This window comes from Lissotriton vulgaris, chromosome 7, assembly GCF_964263255.1.
Source record: "Lissotriton vulgaris chromosome 7, aLisVul1.2, whole genome shotgun sequence".
Lineage (NCBI taxonomy): Eukaryota > Metazoa > Chordata > Amphibia > Caudata > Salamandridae > Lissotriton > Lissotriton vulgaris.
The window spans coordinates 146,003,010-146,015,187 of record NC_141695.1 but is presented as its reverse complement, the minus strand read 5'-3'; positions in this window follow the sequence as shown (position 1 = coordinate 146,015,187).

Below are 12,178 nucleotides of genomic sequence, written 5' to 3'. Positions count from 1 at the left end.
GTATTGGTGTCTTTCATAGATTCACATGCCTGAATCATTCCCCGTCGTCGAGACGGGAGCCTCCGGTAAATAAAAAAGTAATGTCCATAGACATACATAGAGAGAAAGGGTCCAAGGGTCTCCCCTTAGTAGCCTTTCCTTGTCCTTATGTAAAAAGGACCAAACTGACATAGTCAGCCAATCAGCTCCGACCTCCCTCTAGAACCTTCCTGGGAGGAGCCTCAGTCCCTCAGATTTTCGTACGCACCCAGCTAGGTTTGGCGTAATATAGTTCCGAGAGGGAAGTGAGTCCTTCCAGGGGAGGCGGGAGGGTTGCATGTGAATCTATGAAAGACACCAATACTGGATAACTGCTGTTACAGGTAAGTAACGCATTTCTTATCCAGTATTAGGGGTGTCTTTCATAGATTCACATGCCTGAATCAGAGTAGCTAGCAATCATAGTAGCACATTTGTAAAACAGAGTTGCTCTGCCGTCATAGTAGATACAACATATAATATCATACAATAAAGAGACAGCTTAGACATAATATCATCAGAGCAATAATGTGCATACCTGGAAGGCGGGATGTAGGAAGGCTCACCTTACTGAAAGAGATGGCGAACCACCGCCTGGCCCACTGCCGCATCCTTCTGGAGTTCGATATCCAGGCAGTAGTGTCTGGAGAAAGTATGCGGTGACTTCCAGGTCGCCGCTCTGCAGATGTCCAGGATCGGCACTCCAGCAAACAGTGCTGCCGACGTAGACATCGCTCTGGTTGAGTGAGCCAGAACACGGTCATTCAAAGGCCGGCCGGCCTTTTCGTGGCAGAAGGAAATCGCCGAGGAGATCCATCTGGAGATACTCTGCTTCGTGAGGGGTAGGCCCATTCGTGGCCTGCTGTATGCCACGAACAGCTGTGAGGATTTCCTGAGATCCTTAGTCTTGTCCAGGTAGAACTTTAGGCACCTCATAAGGTCCAAAGAATGCAGCGACCTTTCCGCTGCCGTGGAAGGGTTGGCAAAGAATGACCTAAGGACTAATGGTTCGTTGAGATGGAAGTCCAAAGGCACCTTAGGAATGAACTTAGGGTTTGGTCGAAGTATCACCCTATCATGTCTGAATTGCAGATATGGTTCCTGAATGGACAAGGCTTGCAGTTCGCTAACCCTTCTGGCCGAAGTTAGAGCGAGCAAGAGCGCTGTTTTCCATGAGAGGTGTTGAAGAGATGCCCTGTGAATGGGCTCAAACGGGTGACGCATGAGCTGGTTGAGTACCAGGTTAAGTTGCCACGTGGGAGGTACTTTCCGAGGTCTCGGGAAGGATCTGTATAGCCCTTTGAGGAATTGTTTGACCAGTCGACTAGACCACAGGGAAGGTCCTGTGACCGTTCTGGTGAACCTCGAGATTGCTGCCAGGTGAACTTTGATGGACGTATGCGCCAGTCCCGACTGGGCCAAATGCAGGAGGTATGGTAATATCTGTTCAGGTGTGATGGCGAGGGGCCGTAGGCCCTGGTCTGAACACCATATGCAGAACCTCTTCCATTTGAGACAGTAGGTTTTGTTCGTACTGTCTGCCCTTGCTTTGGCTAGTACATCCCTGCAGTCCTGTGGGATATTCAGGCCACCGAACTCTCTGTGCTCAGGAGCCAGGCTGATAATTTGAGCGATTGGAGGTTCGGGTGCTGCACTTGCCCGTTGGACATCGTCAGAAGGGCCGGGTGTTGGTTCAGGCGAATCGGTGATCTGATGGACAGTCGAAGCAGATCCGAGAACCAGTGTTGCCTCGGCCAGTACGGGGCAATCAGGATCAGGGTGCAAGGTTCCGCCTTCATCTTCCTGAGGAGCCGTGGAATCATCGGGAATGGAGGAAAGGCGTATGCAAAGACGCTGTACCATCCGATGGAAAACGCATTTCCTAGTGATCCTGGTTGGGGATGCCAACTTGCGTAGCACGGGCATTTGGTGTTCCTCTTGGTGGCAAAGAGGTCGATGTTTGGTACTCCCCAAAGAGAAAAGATGTGAGTGAGGGCGCTGTCCGATAGTTCCCACTCGTGGGAGAGGGACTTTTGCCTGCTCAGGGCGTCCGCGATGGTATTGTCCTTTCCTGGGACGTATTCCGCTTTGAGTTGGATTTCGTGCAGCACCAGCCAGTTCCAGATCGTCTGTGATTCGCGTGAGAGCGAGAGCGAACGTGTTCCCCCTTGTTTGTTTAGATAGTGCATCGTCGTGGTGTTGTCTGTCCTGACGAGCACCGGGGATTTCTGGATGCGGGGTAAGAAGGCTTGAAGAGCCAGATACACTGCTCTTAGCTCCAAGAGGTTTATATGGAGGGATTGCTCGTGAGAGTCCCATTTGCCGCTGATCTGTAGGTCCTGGAGCACCGCGCCCCATCCTTCCAGGGAGGCGTCCGTTGTTATCACCAGCGGTGATGCTGGGAGGAGAAACGGTAAGCCCACTGTTAGATTCCGGCGATGTGTCCACCATTGTAGAGCTTTGGAAGTTTTTGGTGTGACCCGAAGTATGTCCTCGAAGGAGCCAGTGCTTTGGGTCCATTGGCTCGCGAGTGCCTCCTGTAAGGGCCGCATTCTGAGCCTGCAGTGCGGGATGAGGAGTATGCAGGAAGACATCATCCCCAGGAGGGAGGTGTAAGTCCGAACTTTCAGGTGCGTTGTCTTCGCCACAGCCGTGGCCAGAGATAAGATCTTGTCTGTCCTCTCTTTTGAGGGGAAGGCTTTTGTGCACACCGTGTCCAACATGGCCCCTAGGAAGGTAATCTTTGTTGCGGGGACCATGCATGATTTTTTGAGATTGAGCGTCAATACCAGATTTTGAAAGAGATTGGTGCAGGCGTTGGAGGACGTGATTGCGTTCCCAGGTGAGGGTGCTTTCACCAGCCAGTCGTCTAGGTAGGGGAAGACTTGGTGGCCCAGTTGACGCAGGAAGGCTGCCACTGGCGCAAGGCATTTCGTGAAAATGCGCGGTGCGGACTTGAGGCCGAACGGCAGGACTTTGAACTGATAGTGACGGCCCGCCACCTCGAATCTTAGGAATTTCCGGTGATTTTTGAGGATGGGCATGTGGTAGTATGCATCCTGGAGATCCAGTGATACCATGAAATCTCCTTTCTCTAGAATGCCCAGGATTTCTTGAATCGTCACCATCCTGAACGATTGGCTCCGCAGGAAGGTGTTGAGTCCCCGGAGATCCAGGATGGGTCTCCACTTGTTTTCTTTTTGTTGTACAAGAAAGAAGTGGGAGTAAAATCCTTTCCCCTTTGAGGATGCCGGAACCCTTTCGATTGCTCCTTTTTGTAGCATTGTCGAAAGTTCCTTCAGAAGCAGGCGTGGATGTTTGTGTGTCCGTCTGCGTGGAGGGGTATTGGGAGGGATGGAGGTGAATTCGAGAGAGTGGCCGAATCGAATAATTTGAAGAACCCACCGGTCCGTGGTGATGTACTGCCAATTGTGGAGGAAATGGGTCAGCTTTCCTCCAATTTGAAAGGATGGATATGGTGTTTGGACTGGCTGGAGTAGTCGGTCACTGGCGGCCGCCAGCGCCCCTCTTGGTATTTTTACCTCTGTAGGTTGATCTTCCGAATGAAGATTGACGGCCTTGCTGTTGTTTGTTTTGGTACTGGCCCTTGTGATTGTAGGAGAACGAGGACGAGGACCTGTTTTGATATGAGCCTCGATAGGAGGACTGACCTCTGGGCCTGTTGCCCCGAAAGGACTGGTTTCTAGACTGCAGAGAGCCCAGTGCCCTTGCCGTGTCTGTGTCCTTCTTAATGGCCTGTAGAGCCTCGTCGACCTTTTCTCCAAACAGGTGCTGGCCGTCGAAGGGCATGTCCAGAACCTTTGCTTGGACTTCTTGGCGGAATGAAGTCGCTCTTAGCCATCCCTGGCGTCTCAGTACAGCAGCTCCCGCAAGTTGACGGAAGCCTGTCATGGCTGCGTCAATAGCACAGTCTATGAGTTCCGCTGCAGAAGATTGACCTTCCGCGAGGAGCGCTTTCACCTCACCCTGGACGTCATCAGGCAGTTCCTTCAGGTAAGGAGCAATGTCCTCCCACAGCTGGCGATTGTAACGCCCCAGCAAGGCAATGGAGTTGGCCACCTTGATGGACATGGCCGATGTGGATGTGAAACGTTTACCAATCGTGTCAAGTTTTCTGCCCTCTTTGTCCGGGGGAGCGGACAGTGGTGAGGAAGGGTTGCGGGAGCGTTTCTGGGCCGCCTGCGTCACTACCGAGTCCGGTTTGGGGTGACCATTAAGGCAAGCCGCCGCAGTGAGTGGTGCTCTGTATTTCTTATCTAGGCGTGGGACCACCGCCGGCACAGAAGCAGGAGTTAGCATTAACTTCTTTCCTTGTTCCCACAAAAATTCTATGATCGGAACAGCTTTTGTAGATTTCTGAGTCTGTTCCTTAAAGTCGTGCAGGAAACAGTCAGTTTCCGTGGATTCCACCACCATGTGGAATCTCTTCGCCGCTCTCTCCACCAGCTTGTGGAAGCCAGCAATGTCCACCGGGGGGGAGTCCGCTTGGCGTGGTTGTGGTGAGGCTGGGGATGATGCTATATATTCATCCTCTTCATCCTGGTCCGAGTGGTCCGAGTGAACCTCCTGGACCTCCCCCTCCTCCAGTTCTTCCTCTTCCTCCTCATCGTCCGAAGAAACCCCCACTTGAGGCTGGACGTCGTGGTGGGTTTGATGGTGAAGGTGAGTGCGTTCCGGTGCGGACACCTGTCCTTGAGCTGGAGGTGTCTGATCCCCCTTTTCCCCTGGTGCGGGACTCTTAGGCGCTTGACCACCTCTGTTAGCCTCCGGAAAGCGTTGCTTGTAGTCTTGTACAAGAAGTCGTAAGTCATCCACCAGGGTCGCTGGTAAGCATATCATGGGGGTGACTTCAGTGCGGACACTGGCCTGGACGGAGTGTTCCTGGTAGGTGAATTCCTCCAGTTCCTCATCAGTGCTTTGACATTTTATGTGAAGTTCTGAGACTGAAGTGGCGGGATCCAGATGGTCATCCTCTTCGGATTCCTCGCTTTGGAAAATTTCTTGAGGTGGTTGCTTGTCCACCTTGCTTGGAGACGTCGTTTCCGGGGTAATTAGTGGTTTGCTTGGTTTACCAGACCGTATGGTAGAGCTGGTCGTCGTCGAGGGGATCGTCGACGGTGGTAGCATCATGGACGGTGCCTCCACCAGTTTCGATTTTTTCCATGGTTCATTCGACGACGAGTCGTCCGTCGACGGTGTCGTCGTCGAGTCCGTCGACAGAGCCTTTGGTGTCGTCGTCGACGGGGCCGTCGTCGACGGGGTCTTCGTCGACGGGGTCTTCGTCGACGGGGTCTTCGTCGACGGGGTCGTCGACGACGAGTCTCTCGTCGACGGGGTCGTCAACGAGGTCTTCGTCGACGGTGAGGTGGACGAAGGGATCTTGGTCGTCGACGACTGCGAAGTCGTGGTCTTCATCGACGGTGCCTTCGTAGACGATGGTCTCGTCGACGAGATTCTCGTCGACACTCTGGTCGTCGCCGGTTTTGACGACGATGGGCTCGTCGCCGGTGACGGCGTCGACGATGGTGTAGTTTTCGTTGTCGACATGGACTTCGTCGTCGACGACGATGTTAGTGGAATAATTGAAGAAACAGGTCTACCTGAAGAGGAGGAGGACGTAGTCATCGTCGTCGATGCTGAGGGCGACGACGCTGATGTGGTAGAGACGGTGGTTTTGACTGAAGTAGTCCTCTGGCTTTGTCTGGAGGACGGAGCAGGCATTTTAAAGGTTTTATCCTCTTTAGCAGACACTGAAGATGACGCAGATCTCGCCTCTGAAGACTTTTTGTGAGTCTTCGTAGGAGGAGTGTCTGAGGGGCCCGGGGAAGCTTCCCTTGGCCTCTTGTTTGAGGCAGCAGATGTCCTGGAAACGCTGCTCACAGAGGAGTCCAGATTGTCTCTGTTTTTAAGCCTGTCCAGCCAAATCAGAAGGCGACCTTCCCTGTCTCTCACAGTCTTTTTTGGAAAAGACCGACAGATTGCGCATTTCTCCGAATTATGGTCCGGGTAAAGGCAATACAAGCACAGGTCGTGCTTATCATCCACATGTATTCTTTTCTTGCTGCAGGAAGAGCAGGCCCTGAACAGGGCTTTCTTCCCCGAGTCAGACATGGAAAAAGCAGGAGAAACACACACTTACTTCAGGGATAGTGTGCTGAAGAAGTCCTTGAAGAGTTTTGAGTTTCCAGAGAACACTTTCAAAGAAAGTTTGGTGAAATTAGAGTAATCCTGAGGAGAGCTCAGGCAGGAGACTCCCTAGCACAACGTGCGGTAGAAAATCTGAGGGACTGAGGCTCCTCCCAGGAAGGTTCTAGAGGGAGGTCGGAGCTGATTGGCTGACTATGTCAGTTTGGTCCTTTTTACATAAGGACAAGGAAAGGCTACTAAGGGGAGACCCTTGGACCCTTTCTCTCTATGTATGTCTATGGACATTACTTTTTTATTTACCGGAGGCTCCCGTCTCGACGACGGGGAATGATTCAGGCATGTGAATCTATGAAAGACACCCCTAATACTGGATAAAAGTGGTTTACAAAGCTGGGGTTAAGTAGCTTTTGGTCAGACCCAGATTCGATTACCAATAACTCTAAGAAACTGCTAAAGAATAGGTATTGGGAATACACCAAAGATTCTGTGTTGGGGAAATCCCAATTTGGGGATTCTGACCCTCAGGTTCTTTGAAATAAAAATGGATATGAAACTAGAATCTTTTATGGATGAAATCTACCCACCTATGGCCAAATCGCTATATTTAAAATTTAGCTATAGTGCCCTCCAAATTAAATCTAGGACTTCGAAATGGCACTGCAATAAAGGACCAAGAGGTAGTATTGGATCTGATCTATGAGAATTATGTGAAATGGGCCTGAGGGAAGATGAGTCCCATGTGCTATTTATATGCACCGCTTACCTACAGGCAAGGAAAAAATGGTTAAAACCCATATGCCAACCTTTGGGTCTTCGCCACATTAAAGATGGCGAAATAGTGTTTAAAGGAGATACTGCACGCCCAATAGTATTTAGTTTGAGCCGCTTCCTCCTATCAGTAGCGATAGTCAGGAAGAGAAATGGCTATAGAATGTAAACAGACAGTTGGCATGATCGTAGTCTAGCAGCTGAAATGCATTTTGATATGTACCCTATTGTACCTGAACTAATTGTATATATGTAATGCCTATTGATTCATGTGCGCAATATGTAACTATAAATGCAACTGAACTGACAATATTACTACTAAGTGGTGCATGTAATCGAAATTGATTTTAGATTCATACTGCAACTTAAACTAGAATAATTATAATAGGAATTGGCCTGATCTTAGTGTTTCCTGGTGCCTCGCGTTTTTATTGTTCTATAGTATTATTTTAAATGTAATGAACTGGTATTTATTAAGTGTTCCTCGAATATGTGTGTTAATTTAACTGAGAACGACCTTGCTGCTAGTTTTCCTTTAATCTTAACCCGATACTGTGTGTGTAGACATATATATTGTATTGTAATGTTTTAAAACTGTATTGTTGTGCATTCTTTTAAGGTTGTTTAACCGAAATAAAGAATATTGAATTGAAATGAAATGAAATAACATTAGGACTTGGGCTGAAGACAACGACATTTTAAATTGCTGTCAGCTGGGTTTAGAAGTAATGTTGGACCTGTTGAACAGTGTTTGAATTTAAACCTCATCCTGGGCAAATACACAATTGCTCAAAAATCACCAGTTTATTTGAGTTTTATGGACCTCACATCAGCTTTTGATTTTGTTAATAGATTGCGTTTGTGGGAGGTCCTTTTAAATTATCGGTTTGACGAGGCTTTGGTTTATTTTTTGGCACATTTGCACAGGGATCTGAAGGCACGAGTAAGGATTAGTAACCATGGGGACGTCTCTGGGGATATTGTCATTGGTAGAGGGGTTAGACAGGGTTGCGTTCTAGCCCCTCTATATTTTATTCTTTATATAAATGAACTACACAATTTCCTGTCTAAATTGACCAATGACATCCCCATAATCAATGGTAAATTACTCCAGGCGCTTTTATACGCAGACGATGCGGTCCTCATGGGCTGCATGCCTAATGCACTTCGCACTTTAGTCACAGGGTTTGTGAGCTTTGCACTACTTTATAGAAATGTTATATAATGACCTGCGGCCCGAAAAAATACTGCATTCATTTTATAACATCGGGCAGTGAATCTTTAACATGCACAAGCCTAGTCTTCTCAGAAACAGGATCCTGGCAAGCCCATGCGGCCCATAGTAGAAGTAAATTCTCTTAAGCTGTCAATTCCAAGCAGAGGTGGTGTTGCCCCTAAATCAGATTTACAAATCGCAATGTGGTCCAACGGCCACTTATGGCGCGGAAGTCTGGGGATATATAAATTGCAGAGGGATCCAAATAGAAGAAAATAGATTTTGCAGAAAAGTTCAGGGGCCCAATTTTCATCTTCAACTTATATATGTCATAAGGAATTGAACCTGCACTATGTAGAGGATTTTATCAGGTCCTGTCCAGCTATATTTTAGCTAAAAATATGGCAGAATCCTGCTGCAATTTTAACGAGAGAGATAATCATAAATTGCCTTAAATACGACAAGGGCGGTAGTATACCTTGGCTTTCTGCAGTTAGAAAAAGTTTAGCCAATGTAAACTTGGAAAAAATTTTTTTAGGTTCACTAGCACTAGAGGGCACAAGCATAACATCACTTAGGGGGGCACTGTATGATTTGTCCTATATAGAAAGATACCAAACTGAGCATCTTAAATCATCGGTTGTCAGGTACATTCCCCTTTTGGATGTAACCGGCATTCAACATCATATGCCACACAAATATCTCAGGAAAAATATAGGGGGATGGAAATGGAGGTAACTTTTCCGCCTTAGGGATTGCAGTATAAAATATCTACTCTGTTTCCTGATAGGATTTAACAGCAACCTTGAGCAGTTGTGCTGCCCTTGCGGCACTGGTAGCTAACAAACGGTGTTACATTTTTTACTCTTTGTAAGTTCTATGCAAGATATACAAAACAGTATTTAATCCCTTACTGTAAGGCATGGGCTATTTTGGATTTTAAAGTAGCATATTTGGAAATTTTACAGCTTGGAAGTGATGATTTGATTTTTCGCGTAAGCGCGGTTTTACAAGCTGTGGTATGCTCACGTGCTTTCATGAGTGCTTTCATGAGTGAATCTTAACGTGACAAAAACCCTGTAATACTGCTTAGTAAAATGTATTCATTATAATAATAATAATAATAATCTTTATTCGTTTTTTTAGCATTTGCAAAACCATAAAAGATATCACATAATACATAATTAATAATTGGAATTGTTTAAAAAATACAATTTAGAATAGACGTTTAAAAAATGTTGCATTTTCAAATATTAATACAAATTAGTCCACTGTTTTACAAGTTGTTTCGATGCCTCATAATACACTTTAAGAAGTTTAAAACATGGTAGACAGTACACTCAGATTCCAAGGTTTGGAGTGCCAGCATGGCTGGGCGGCATTGTCTGTGGCCCCATTTTTTAAGTAGGGGAATTAACCAAATTTTCCGATGGGGATGATAAAACTTACAGAACAGTACTGTGTGTATGGTGGACTGTTGAGAAAGGTCGTCGCATGGACATGGGTCTATCTGTACATTCCAGTTGTTTTTATCAGGGAAAGTCACTAGCCTGAAAAAAAGGTTCATTCTAAATCTTGTTAAGAGCATTTTCTCGTAAACAGTTAGCTCCATGGTCAGATATAACTGAATTCTCAAGGACTGCTGGGTCATAATTGCGTGGGTAACAGATTTTTTTGTGATCTGCGTAGTCAGTCTCAGTGATTCCAAATGGCCCAACGCAAGTCGTTTCAGTTCTTTTTTGGAAGTTTCTCTCAAGGTTTCTGGGGTGTGAAAGTACTTTTGTAGGCCCAGATCAGTAAAAAAGTGTCTAACGTACGAGAGCCATGCGATTTTATGAGCGTGGTCCAGATCCATGGCGTCCTGTAGGATACTTTTAGTCAGAGTGTTTTTTTCCGACAGCCAGGCTCGCCTCCAGAGCAGGAGAGGTTGAATTTTTATTAAGTCTTCAATGTGAGGGATTCCCAGCTCTAAATGTGTGGCGTAGGTGGAAGTGCCTCTAGGAATTGAGAGAAGGAAACTGATGAGGATATTCTCTTCTTTTTGTATTGAGCTGGAGGAAACGTGGCCCCAAGTCCCTGCTCCATATAATGCAATAGATTGGCATTTTGCAGCGTAGATCTGAAGCAGTTCTACAGGTGCTCTTTTTCCCAGTTTGTTAGAGAATTTTATCAGCGCCATGATTGCTCTTTTGAAGAGATGCCTCCTGGTCTCAACCGCCGCTTTCCAATTTAGGGCATCATCGATCATGATGCCTAGGTACGGGTATTGTGAGGTCTTTTCATTTTTTTCACCATTCAGAAAGATCGACTTGGTTGCTTTTCTTGATCCGCCAGCTACCATAACAAACGTTTTTTTGATGTTGATACGCAGATCCAAAGCCCCCATGAAGTCTGCATATTTGGTTAGAGATTTCTGCAGTTCGTTGGGGGTGCGAGCTAGGATGACTGCGTCGTCCGCATATAGGAGCGCGGGGATCAAGCGACCTTTTACACTGGGGAGGTCCCTCGCCCCTCGCAGCATAGACTCTTCTAGGCCGTTTGTGTACAATGAAAAGAGAAAGGGAGCAAGGACACACCCTTGCCTTACTCCCCGCTCTACCCTGAATGGTGCTGTCAGTTCTCCGTTTGTTCCGTATCTTACTCTCGCCGTGGCTTCACTGTATAGTTCCCTCAGAAAGTTCAGAAGGGGAGGATCGACCCCCATTACGCTCAGCAGTGACCAAAGCTTCGCATGCGAAACGCAGTCGAATGCGGAGGACAAGTCCACGTAGACCATGTAGATGGAGCCAGGTTTAGCGTGGGTATATTTTGAAGTTAACAGACTTAGGTTTAGGGCCTGTTCAACTGTCCCAAAGCCCTCCCTAAACCCGAACTGTAAGTCCGAGAGGATGGTTTTATCTTCTACCCATTGCTGTAATTTTTCAAGGAGGACTCTTCCGACTACTTTTCCCAGAGAGTCTAGGAGCGAAATCGGTCGGTAGCACTTTGTGTCCTGACGGTCCCCCTTCTTGAAGATTGGGACCATAATTGAAGAGGACCATGACTCTAACAGGCTGAGTTCCATTGTGGCTAAACATACTCTTGTCAGTATTGGAACCCATAAGTCCGGCAGGTGTTTGAACAAGTCAACTGGAACCCCGTCAGGGCCAGGAGCTTTCCCACTTTTACTTGAAGATAGTGCCAATGCTAGGTCCTGCATGTCAATGTCCATGGTTATTGGATAGGCCACTAAAGGGATGTTGGAGTGATTTTCTTCGCTGTTTGATGTCAGTTTGAAGATTTCTGAGAAGTGGTTCACCCACGCGTCCTCGTCGATGGCCACATCTATTTTTGGACCGGTAGAGTCAGCTAGCGCGGGTGATTTAACAATCTTCCAGAAGGTCTTACTATCTTTCAGGAGTGCGCTCTTATGTAGGGCGTTCCACAGGGATAGTTTCAGTTCTTTTTTCCTCTCTTTTCTGGAAGTGATGTACACTCGTCGGAGGGCTTGGATCTCTGTTGCATCTCTATTTGGTTTTCCGAGAGCTTTCCTTAATTTAGTTTGTGCTTTTGTACAGTCTCGGTTAAACCAACCTGTGGAATTTATTTTAGTTTGTCTAGGTGTTTTAGTCAGCTGTTTTTTAACTTGCTCTATTATTATGCTGAAGTTTTCCAAAATTTGTTTTGGCTCTGCATAAGGGTCAAGGCAGATCAGAAAGCTGTTGTAGGAGGATTCTACTAGCCGTTTTGTTAGTGTGTTTGGGTCCACCTTTTCCCATTTTATGGTATAACCATTGTTTTTCCCCAGTTCCAGTCTGTTCTGCGCCAGCGTGTTTGCTATCGATGCCATCAGTGACCTTGGTTGATGGATATAGAAGCTCAGGTTTAAGGCAGAATGATCACTAAGATTATTTTCCAGAATTTTGAAATTTTTGGTATGGTCTTTTAAGCCTTCTGTCACAAGTACAAAGTCTACGGTGGTCGCATGGCCCCTTCCTCTATAGGTAGGTTCTAGTTTGCTATGACGCT